The 12,749-nt window shown below is 49.8% G+C and overlaps 1 protein-coding gene across 1 annotated transcript in view; it reads left to right on the top strand.

Moving 5' to 3' along the window:
• Nucleotides 1-2,779: 2,779 nt before the first annotated feature.
• The window catches only part of VANGL2 (VANGL planar cell polarity protein 2), a 107,194-nt gene continuing 97,224 nt past the window's right edge, over nt 2,780-12,749 (top strand). Inside the window, exon 1 of the mRNA XM_075331214.1 lies at nt 2,780-3,136. The gene's annotated coding sequence lies outside the window, so the exon portion shown is untranslated. The remainder of the gene's footprint in view (nt 3,137-12,749) is intronic.

Genomic DNA, 12,749 nt, shown 5'->3' with positions numbered 1-12,749 from the left:
GACAGTCACCAGGAAAAATAATAGTTCCGATTTATGGCCTTTTCAATAAAAATAAATAAATGTACATTTTTCTTTCTATTCAGTCTTTTAGCTATTACATGTGTCTTAGAAAGCTGAAATAATAGGATAGATTGTCTACAAAAAGTGTCTGTTGTCCATGGCAACCAATCACAGCACAGCTTTCATATAATATTCTGCTCTGGCAACATGAAAGCTGCGATGTCATTGGTTGCTATGAGCAACAAAGATGTCCTGTATTTACTCAGAATTGTGTCAGGGGTGTTTGGGCCGTTTTTTAAAGCTACCCCATATGGCATGGGGACATACATTACCACCACAGTGACCCCACACAGATTATGGTGCCCTCAGTTCCCCTATGATGATCACAGTACCCCCACACACATTTTTGCCTCCTTATTCCCCCACTTACACATTATGAAAGTTCCCTGGCCCCCACACAGGATGGTGTCCCCAATGCACCCCTACACACTATAAGGACTTTACAGTGCCCCCACACACTAGGAGACCCTCACAGTGCCCCCACACACTATGAAATCCTCACAGTGCCACCACACACTATGAGACCCTCACAGTGCCCCCACACACTAGGAGACCCCACTGTGCCCCCGCACACTAGGAGATCCCACTGTGCCCCCACACACTAGGAAACCCCACAGTACCCCCACACACTAGGAGACCCCACTGTGCCCCCACAAACTAGGAGACCCCACTGTGCCCCCACACAGATTATGGTGCCCTCAGTTCCCCTATGATGATCACAGTACCCCCCACACACATTTTTGCCTCCTTATTCCCCCACTTACACATTATAAAAGTGCCCTGGCCCCCACACAGGATGGTGTTCCCAATGCACCCCTACACACTATAAGGACTTTACAGTGCCCCCACACACTATGAAACCCTCACAGTGCCACCACACACTAGGAGACCCCACAGTGCCCCCACACACTAGGAGACCCCACAGTGCCCCTACATGCTAGGAGACTCTCACAGTGCCCCCACACACTAGGAGACCCCACAGTGCCCCCACACACTAGGAGACCCTCACAGTGCCCCCACACACTAGGAGACCCTCACAGTGCCCCCACACACTAGGAGACCCCACAGTGCCCCCACACACTAGGAGACCCCACAGTGCCCCTACACGCTAGGAGACCTTCACAGTGCTCCCCAAACACTAGGAGACCCCACAGTGCCCCAACACACTAGGAGACCCCACAGTGCTCCCCACACACTATAATGACCCTCACAATGCCCCCACACACATTTTGCCTCCTTATTGCCACTTTACACACACATTATGCCAGTGACAAGATCTGCATACAGGATGGTGTCCCCAATGCACCCTTACACACTACAAAGACTCCACAGTGGCCCCCACATATTATAATGTCCCCACAGTTCCCTCCCACACACATTGTTGCCTCCTTATTGCCCCCTTACACAAATATTATGACAGTGCCGTGACCCCCACACAGGATGGTGTTCCCTATGCACCCTTACACACTATGAAGATCCCACAGTGCCCCCCACACACATTGATACCTACTTATTGTCCCCTTACAGACACATACATTATGCCATAGCCGTGATCTCCCACAATGTGATGCCCCATGCACACTATAAGAACCCCATAGTATCCCCTCACACTATGTCACCCCAACTAGTGTCCCTCCCAAACAGTATGATGCTCTTACAGTCCTGCCCCAAACTCAGTGATGCCTCCACATAGCATGATGCCCGTTCAGTCCTCCCTCCACTGTCCCCCAATTGCGTGTTTTACCATTCCCTTAGCGAGAAATATAGGAGTGAAAAACCACCACAACCAGAACACGCGTTTTGAAAATAATCAGCCCCCCAAAAAAAATCATAAAAGGGCAAAAACTTTTATTTTTGTTGTTGTGGTATTTTTTTTTTTAGACTTTTTTTGTGCAAAAAAAGAAAAAAAAAACAACAAAACGAATAAAAAAGTAACATTTTTTAATAAGGGTATAAAAACCCCTCGATCGAAATGTGTGTGAATGAGGCCAATACTCATAGATCAAAGGTCCAATTAATTAGTCCTTTTCCTTTTCTTGTTTTGTGTTTTTTTGTATTCATTAACTGTTTTTGTACACAAAATTCTTAAAACCCCAAAAAAATTTGTGCAAAGCCCCCAAAAAAATTTTTATCCATAAAAATAAAAAAAAAAAAAATTTGCATTGACTGAAACCTCAAACTCTCCCACAATTAAAGTAAAAAATCAACAGGAGAGCACATAGAAAAGAGACTTTATTAAAGGTGCAAATGAAAATAGGTAAAAAATAATAATACTGTGTCCGCGAAAAAAAAGATACTGTCGTATATTATTTTTTGCCATGAAAAATGCGCTAGGGCTTATTATATATAAATAATATGAAACCCAACGTTTCCACGGCTCCCCCTAGTGGCGGGGCAGTTGTACTGCACTAGTTGGCAGTGCCAGGGGGAATGGGCCTTCAACAAAGGGATCTGTTTGTCTTCTCGCGTGAGGGCGTTGCAAAACAAAAAGCTTCCAAAACAAGAGGATAATGTCCCAAAATAAGATCAAGGGGGAAGCCCTGAGGTCCGAATCCCCTTGAAAAAGCAACACATTAGAAAGAGAAAGGGGATATGTGAGTGTGATCCCAGACAATGGTGAGAAAGGGCAGGAGCGGAGGAGGAGGAGGAGTGGGCAAGAGCTGAAGAGAGGAGGAGGCAGGGAAAGGGTTGTCCTTGGAGCCACCACAGAGGTGTAGGATCTGCATTCTGGAGAGACACACACAACTCTGCACACATCCATACATCCTGGGGAATCACTTTATCCAGCCACCTGGAATTCTGTTCCTATCCGTCGGGATCTACTGGCCAGGATTGGGATCTACCCCCCTTTCCGCCTTTGTTTTTGCACCCTAAATGTGGATTTTCGAACACAACCCCGGACAACAAAAGCTTCCTCATATAAAAGAAGACTCTACCTCCCCTCCTCCTCCTCCTTTTTTTTGAAAAAACAGCCACAGTCCTGCTTCCCTCCCTTCCCCCCCTCTCCTTTCCCAAGAAGTGATTCTGGAAGCTGAAGGATTGCACATGTCTGAGGCTTTTCCAAGACGCTTGGGGGGTAAGCTGCCTAAAATCTGCAATGATATATGTATATTTTGCACTTGTTGGGGCGGTCTACCAGGCTGGAGAACAGAGTTGGTTCTGGATACATTGTAACATCAGGCTGATACATTGTAACACTGAGCTGATACATTGTAACTGATCTGATGGGGCCATTCTCTGTCTTCCTGCTGGGGTGGGGTGGGGGGTCTGCTGCCATTAGATCTGGTCTGTCATATTTAGGAACCGGCTTTGCAATCCGTGACTTTGCAGATTTGGGATCTGATGCACTCTAATGTAATCTGGAGATAAGGGGTGGATAATCCTGAAGGTTTCACCACGAAGGGGCTCGATTTCATATGTCTCCGGAAGGCCCCACGAATCCATGGACTTTCCTAATGTCCTAGCCGGTGGGAATGAACCTAGCCTGGGTGGACCTGGAGAGGGAGCTGCCCTGTTTATTAGGTTTGTTTGCCAAGGGGGCGAATGATCCCCCTCCCCATGGTTTGGTTAATGTCACTTTGTGTCTACGGATTGGGAAGTCACCATTTACTGGGATTTCGGAGAGCATGTTAATAATTAACATTCCAGTACACAGACTAATAAGGTGGAGATATGGATCAGACGAGGCAATGGATTACCTGCTGATAAGATGGGGGGGCACCACATCACCATATGCTCGGCTTCTTATGGTCTTCATGCAGTTTGGAATTTCGGGTGGAAGGACAAAAGTCATGGCAGCAAGATCGTCATTGACATTTGCGTCTTGAATATTGGGGAACCATCCATGATTGTCTTTGGGATCATGGGGCCTTCCATGACTGCCTCCTTGGTGCCCATTAACTAACAGGACTCCAATGTTTGCCAATTGTCTACTGGATTTAGGGGGCCCCATGTTAACAGCTGGTTATGAAGGTTTTCTGATCTCTGATCCTGACCATATTTGTGGACCTGATCAATCTCCAGGTTCAAAAACTTTCATAGTGGACTGTTAACCACCTGGCCAAAAATGGCTACATCACTATCAAGCTTGCGCTCACTATCGTAATTGTGGGTACCATATTGACTGTGAAACTGTTGGTTAGGGTGGTTCTAGGTTGGGCCTTAGGTTATTGGCCAGTGTGAGCTGACAACCTTTGTGATTGTGGGTTCCTCTTTGGCCTGCTGGTGGTCCTGATCCCTATACCGGTTGGCAGCCACCTGCTGTCCATGAAGAACCTGTGATTGAACTTGGAATCTCTGGTAGCCATGAATTGTCACTTGTCTCCTGAGTTTGTGACCTTGGGTGGTAGTTAAGCTTCTTACCATCATTCTTATTGGTTATGTAGGCCCCAAGCTCTCAAATGTGCTGGCTACGAGACAAGTATAGAGCAATGTCTCATACTGGAACTTTATTATAGATCCCACATAGGCCCAACTTCTGAATAGCAATAGTGTTGTTGGAAATCATCTGTATAGTTAAGGCCCCCAAATACAAGAGATAAGTTGGTTGAACCCACCAATTTTCTAATGTATATGGGGGCCTCCCGACTCTTCACCAACTGGTTATGTGTTGTCACCTGGATCAGCCAGTTTGAATTTATTAGCTTTATTATTTTTCTTCTGTTGAGGACACTGGGAGCGGCTCCCTCATAGGGAATCAGCCGGCTCCAGTGTTTGTGTTTAGTAGAGTCTGAAAAAATATCCAATTAACAGACATTATTCTGCGTGGAGGGCTACGCGGGGGCCCGCTAGCCTGCGTGGAGGGCTACGCGGGGGCCCGCTAGCCTGCGTGGAGGGCTACGCGGGGGCCCGCTAGCCTGCGTGGAGGGCTACGCGGGGGCCCGCTAGCCTGCGTGGAGGGCTACGCGGGGGCCCGCTAGCCTGCGTGGAGGGCTACGCGGGGGCCCGCTAGCCTGCGTGGAGGGCTACGCGGGGGCCCGCTAGCCTGCGTGGAGGGCTACGCGGGGGCCCGCTAGCCTGCGTGGAGGGCTACGCGGGGGCCCGCTAGCCTGCGTGGAGGGCTACGCGGGGGCCCGCTAGCCTGCGTGGAGGGCTACGCGGGGGCCCGCTAGCCTGCGTGGAGGGCTACGCGGGGGCCCGCTAGCCTGCGTGGAGGGCTACGCGGGGGCCCGCTAGCCTGCGTGGAGGGCTACGCGGGGGCCCGCTAGCCTGCGTGGAGGGCTACGCGGGGGCCCGCTAGCCTGTGTGGAGGGCTACGCGGGTGGGGAGTGGGGGGGGGGGGCAGAACTTTGTCCAAGGTGTATAGTGTTTAACTACTATGATTACTCCTTTTTTAAATGCTGTAATCCACTTAGTAAAAAAAACTTCTGCATCGGCGCCGGGTCTCTCAGCACTCGCATGACAATCAATGGCCACTAATGGGCTGCTTTACTCACACTCTCAGACAAAACTGAGACGTCCGATGGAGGTGTGAGCTCTGCTGTCAAGTAGGGCCACTAATTATGTTGTCTGAGCAACATGAGATCTGGAATGGGATGGTGCACGCGGTAGTTAAAGCATTTAAGGGTTTGTCCAAGTAGTAGACAACCCCTTTAAATTTCCTACGGTCAAATGGTCAGTAAAGGAAAGTTCTAGGATTCTCCAGAGGTGGAGAACAAAGTAATTAGAACACAATGAGTGCCTTCAATGTACATAGCACCATTGTCTCAGAAAAAGTCATTGCTTGACCAAGGATGGTGGCACCTCGTGCATAACCACCAACACAAGCAATGTTCCACAAAACCTTCATAAATCTTTTTCATGGTTGCTGTTTTCCATTTAGTTATCGGTTTATGCAAAACTGATGACCTACAAACATCTGATCTCCAGTTGTCGCGGGCGGAGGGGATGCGCTCGCCACGCTCGGGTCCAGGCCTTCTGCTGCTGCTCGGTGGCTTGAGCGGTGGGCCGGACCCGGGGACTTGAGCAGCGCTCCTCGTCCACGAGTGAAAAGGGGGTGGTTTGTTTAGGGAGATAGTTCGTGACGCCACCCACGGGTCGTGGTGATTATTAGCACCACCGCTGCTGGTGATGGGGATCCCGGGAAGGATGGTAGGGAACAGCTAGGATGTTGTCCCCTCCGTGGGTAGGGATTGGTGCTCCCAGGGCCCGGTGGTGATACGGGGAGGCTGGATGGTTGGGGGTGCAGGGTTGCAAGGACAGCGCGGCGCGGTGCCGGATGGCACTGGTGTACTCACTCAGACAGTCAATGACAGAGTCTCTGGCAAACCAAACGGCTGGATGGACGGGTCCCGCAGCCGGCTGCAGTGTAGACAGTCAATGACAGAGTCTCTGGCAAACCAAACGGCTGGATGGACGGGTCCCGCAGCCGGCTGCAGTGTTGTTGTTGTTGTGCTCTTCCCGGACGGCTGATGGTGGCTGTCTTTCCCTGCACCTGTTAGAATGTTCTGACTCCTGTGGTTGCCCACCGGTAGTCCACTCCCCGGTGTATAGGTACCGTAGGAGCCCGTTTTGCCCGCAGGCGCTGGCCCTTGGATCTCCAGCCTATGGCGGTGGCTGTATATCCTCATGGTGTGGACTGTTGCCTTCTGTCGGGTCTTGGTTGTTGGGAAACCCATGGGGTTCCTGGCACACTCGGATTTGACTATTGTCGGCGGCTCCAAGCCTGGTCGGGGTCTGATGGACCTGCCTGTGTGCTTAGCTTCCCTCCGCTCCCTGGTTCGGTACCGGCGGGCCAACGCCCGACCCCGGTCCTATGGCTCTGCAGAGATTCACTAACTCCTGCAGACGGTCACCACCGTCTGCCAACCTTGCTGTTTGTGTCTGGGCCCCTACCCAGACACCGACAGTTTCGTGTCCTCTCACTTTCACTGTCTACACGAATCTCTGTTTTCCCGCCTCCAGGCCTGTGAACTCCTCGGTGGGTGGGGCCAACCGCCTGGCTCTGCCCCACCTGGTGTGGACATCAGACCCTGGAGGGAGGCAAGGGTTTTTGTCCGACTGTTGTCACTGTCTAGGGAAGTGGGTGTGTGTGTTATGTCTGTGACTACCTGGCTAGTCCAGGGCGTCACACAGTGACGAGGTTCCTCTTGTTTGTGGTTAAGGTCAGACAACAATAGAGTCTTCTTAGCATTTGTACATCTAGACCTGTCTAGGACATTGACCACTGATGGGGAAAGGTGCTACATCCTTTGGTCGCTTTGGATGTATTCCAGAAAGACCCAGTTGTTGACTATGTTCTCATGACTGGAATCCACAATACCCTTCCCCCCCCCCCCCCCCCAAAAAAAAACCTTGAAGGTATTCTTTGCTAGACCCATGTATTGTGGGTCCAATCTTTCTGGCAGATCATTGGTGACAGTCGATTGGAATTGGTTTTGTTGCCCATGGATGAGGACTTGTAGAAACATGCGTGATTTTGTTTTATATTTGGACATGTTTTTAATGGACCAGTAGCCATGTGGTAAGCCTCCTGAAAGATATTTTGAGAATTTTCAGATAAGTTGTAGTTGACCCTGTCATGCCACAACGGAGCTTGATGACCACAACACTACATGAGGAGCAACATTTAGTTTCAACTGGTAGTGATGGTTGGGGAAGAGGGGTGGGGGTGAGAAGGTTAGGATATATCAACACTAAACACTCATGCCTTGGGATGATGCAACTGAAATAGCTGTATAGCCCGGGCCAAGGAATGCTTGGCACTGTGCACCCAATCACTGTGCCCCTCCCATTCACTTGACATCTCGGTGATGGAATGTGGAACTAAAGTGTTAAAATTCAAATTGACTTGCAGCAAATGACTCTGAGAGTCATGACATCCTCTGCTGCCTGGATGTTCCCCATGGCGGTCACCCTCTAGGGCAGAGATGTCAAACTCAAATACACGTAGCCCTCCATACAGAATAATGGGCTCCACATAGCCCTGCATACAGAATAATGTGCCCCACATAGTCCTCCATACAGAATAATGGGCTCCACATAGCCCTCCATACAGAATAATGTGCCCCACATAGCCCTCCATACAGAATAATGGCCCCCACATAGCCCTCCATACAGAATAATGGGCTCCACATAGCCCTCCATACAGAATAATGGGCTCCACATAGCCCTCCATACAGAATAATGGGCTCCACATAGCCCTCCATACAGAATAATGGGCTCCACATAGCCCTCCATACAGAATAATGGGCTCCACATAGCCCTCCATACAGAATAATGGGCTCCACATAGCCCTCCATACAGAATAATGGGCTCCACATAGCCCTCCATACAGAATAATGGGCTCCACATAGCCCTCCATACAGAATAATGGGCTCCACATAGCCCTCCATACAGAATAATGGCCCCCACATAGCCCTCCATACAGAATAATGGGCTCCACATAGCCCTCCATACAGAATAATGGGCTCCACATAGCCCTCCATACAGAATAATGGGCTCCACATAGCTCTCCATAAAGAATCCATAAAGAATAATGAGCTCCTAATAGTCCTCCATACAGAATAATGGGCTCCACATAGTCCTCCATACAGAATAATGGGCTCCACATAGTCCTCCATACAGAATAATGGGCTCCACGTAGTCCTCCATACAGAATAATGGGCCCCACATAGCCCTCCATACAGAATAATGGCCCCGCATAGCCCTCCATACAGAATAATGGGCACCACATAGCCCTCCATACAGAATAATGGGCCCCACATAGCCCTCCATACAGAATAATGACCCCACATATCCCTCCATACAGAATAATGGGCCCCACATAGCCCTCCATACAGAATAATGGGCCCCACATAGCCCTCCATACAGAATAATGGGCCCCACATAGCCCTCCATACAGAATAATGGGCCCCACATAGCCCTCCATACAGAATAATGGACCCCACATAGCCCTCCATACAGAATAATGGACCCCACATAGTCCTCCATACAGAATAATGGACCCCACATAGTCCTCCATACAGAATAATGGGCCCCACATAGTCCTCCATACAGAATAATGGGCCCCACACAGTCCTCCATACAGAATAATGGGCCCCACACAGTCCTCCATACAGAATAATGGGCCCCACACAGTCCTCCATACAGAATAATGGGCCCCACACAGTCCTCCATACAGAATAATGGGCCCCACACAGTCCTCCATACAGAATAATGGGCCCCACACAGTCCTCCATACAGAATAATGGGCCCCACACAGTCCTCCATACAGAATAATGAGCCCCACATAGTCCTCCATACAGAATAATGGGCCCCACATAGTCCTCCATACAGAATAATGGGCCCCACATAGCCCTCCATACAGAATAATGTGCCCCACATAGCCCTCCATACAGAATAATGGACCCCACATAGCCCTCCATACAGAATAATGGGCCCACATAGCCCTCCATACAGAATAATGGCCCCGCATAGCCCTCCATACAGAATAATGGACCCCACATAGCCCTCCATACAGAATAATGGGCCCACATAGCCCTCCATACAGAATAATGGGCCCCACATAGCCCTCCATACAGAATAATGGGCCCCACATAGCCCTCCATACAGAATAATGGGCCCCACATAGCCCTCCATACAGAATAATGGCCCCACATAGCCCTCCATACAGAATAATGGACGCCACATAGTCCTCCATACAGAATAATGGGCCCCACATAGCCCTCCATACAGAATAATGTGCCCCACATAGCCCTCCATACAGAATAATGGACCCCACATAGCCCTCCATACAGAATAATGTGCCCCACATAGCCCTCCATACAGAATAATTGCTCCCACATAGTCCTCCATACAGAATAATGGGCCTCACATAGCCCTCCATACAGAATAATGGGCCCCACATAGCCCTCCATACAGAATAATGGGCCCCACATAGCCCTCCATACAGAATAATGGGCCCCGCATAGCCCTCCATACAGAATAATGGACCCCACATAGTCCTCCATACAGAATAATGGGCCCCACATAGTCCTCCATACAGAATAATGGGCCCCACACAGTCCTCCATACAGAATAATGGGCCCCACACAGTCCTCCATACAGAATAATGGGCCCCACACAGTCCTCCATACAGAATAATGAGCCCCACATAGTCCTCCATACAGAATAATGGGCCCCATATAGCCCTCCATACAGAATAATGGGCCCCACATAGTCCTCCATACAGAATAATGGACGCCACATAGTCCTCCATACAGAATAATGGACCCCACATAGCCCTCCATACAGAATAATGGACCCCACATAGCCCTCCATACAGAATAATGGGCCCCACACAGTCCTCCATACAGAATAATGGGCCCCACACAGTCCTCCATACAGAATAATGGGCCCCACACAGTCCTCCATACAGAATAATGGGCCCCACATAGCCCTCCATACAGAATAATGGGCCCCACATAGCCCTCCATACAGAATAATGGGCCCCACATAGTCCTCCATACAGAATAATGGGCTCCACATAGCCCTCCATACAGAATAATGGGCCCCACATAGCCCTCCATACAGAATAATGGGCCCCACATAGCCCTCCATACAGAATAATGGGCCCCACATAGCCCTCCATACAGAATAATGGACGCCACATAGCCCTCCATACAGAATAATGGGCCCCACATAGCCCTCCATACAGAATAATGGCCCCGCATAGCCCTCCATACAGAATAATGGACCCCACATAGCCCTCCATACAGAATAATGGGCCCCACATAGCACTCCATACAGAATAATGGGCACCACATAGCCCTCCATACAGAATAATGGGCCCCACATAGCCCTCCATACAGAATAATGACCCCACATATCCCTCCATACAGAATAATGGGCCCCACATAGCCCTCCATACAGAATAATGGGCCCCACATAGCCCTCCATACAGAATAATGGGCCCCACATAGCCCTCCATACAGAATAATGGGCCCCACATAGCCCTCCATACAGAATAATGGACCCCACATAGCCCTCCATACAGAATAATGGACCCCACATAGTCCTCCATACAGAATAATGGACCCCACATAGTCCTCCATACAGAATAATGGGCCCCACATAGTCCTCCATACAGAATAATGGGCCCCACACAGTCCTCCATACAGAATAATGGGCCCCACACAGTCCTCCATACAGAATAATGGGCCCCACACAGTCCTCCATACAGAATAATGGGCCCCACACAGTCCTCCATACAGAATAATGGGCCCCACACAGTCCTCCATACAGAATAATGGGCCCCACACAGTCCTCCATACAGAATAATGGGCCCCACACAGTCCTCCATACAGAATAATGAGCCCCACATAGTCCTCCATACAGAATAATGGGCCCCACATAGTCCTCCATACAGAATAATGGGCCCCACATAGCCCTCCATACAGAATAATGTGCCCCACATAGCCCTCCATACAGAATAATGGACCCCACATAGCCCTCCATACAGAATAATGGGCCCACATAGCCCTCCATACAGAATAATGGCCCCGCATAGCCCTCCATACAGAATAATGGACCCCACATAGCCCTCCATACAGAATAATGGGCCCACATAGCCCTCCATACAGAATAATGGGCCCCACATAGCCCTCCATACAGAATAATGGGCCCCACATAGCCCTCCATACAGAATAATGGGCCCCACATAGCCCTCCATACAGAATAATGGCCCCACATAGCCCTCCATACAGAATAATGGACGCCACATAGTCCTCCATACAGAATAATGGGCCCCACATAGCCCTCCATACAGAATAATGTGCCCCACATAGCCCTCCATACAGAATAATGGACCCCACATAGCCCTCCATACAGAATAATGTGCCCCACATAGCCCTCCATACAGAATAATTGCTCCCACATAGTCCTCCATACAGAATAATGGGCCTCACATAGCCCTCCATACAGAATAATGGGCCCCACATAGCCCTCCATACAGAATAATGGGCCCCACATAGCCCTCCATACAGAATAATGGGCCCCGCATAGCCCTCCATACAGAATAATGGACCCCACATAGTCCTCCATACAGAATAATGGGCCCCACATAGTCCTCCATACAGAATAATGGGCCCCACACAGTCCTCCATACAGAATAATGGGCCCCACACAGTCCTCCATACAGAATAATGGGCCCCACACAGTCCTCCATACAGAATAATGAGCCCCACATAGTCCTCCATACAGAATAATGGGCCCCATATAGCCCTCCATACAGAATAATGGGCCCCACATAGTCCTCCATACAGAATAATGGACGCCACATAGTCCTCCATACAGAATAATGGACCCCACATAGCCCTCCATACAGAATAATGGACCCCACATAGCCCTCCATACAGAATAATGGGCCCCACACAGTCCTCCATACAGAATAATGGGCCCCACACAGTCCTCCATACAGAATAATGGGCCCCACACAGTCCTCCATACAGAATAATGGGCCCCACATAGCCCTCCATACAGAATAATGGGCCCCACATAGCCCTCCATACAGAATAATGGGCCCCACATAGTCCTCCATACAGAATAATGGGCTCCACATAGCCCTCCATACAGAATAATGGGCCCCACATAGCCCTCCATACAGAATAATGGGCCCCACATAGCCCTCCATACAGAATAATGGGCCCCACATAGCCCTCCATACAGAATAATGGACGCCACATAGCCCTCCATACAGAATAATGGGCCCC

The sequence above is a fragment of the Anomaloglossus baeobatrachus genome, chromosome 12 (genome assembly GCF_048569485.1).
Source record: "Anomaloglossus baeobatrachus isolate aAnoBae1 chromosome 12, aAnoBae1.hap1, whole genome shotgun sequence".
Classification (NCBI taxonomy): domain Eukaryota; kingdom Metazoa; phylum Chordata; class Amphibia; order Anura; family Aromobatidae; genus Anomaloglossus; species Anomaloglossus baeobatrachus.
The sequence above is the reverse complement of the archived record's forward strand: the minus strand, read 5'-3'. Positions and strand labels throughout refer to the sequence as shown.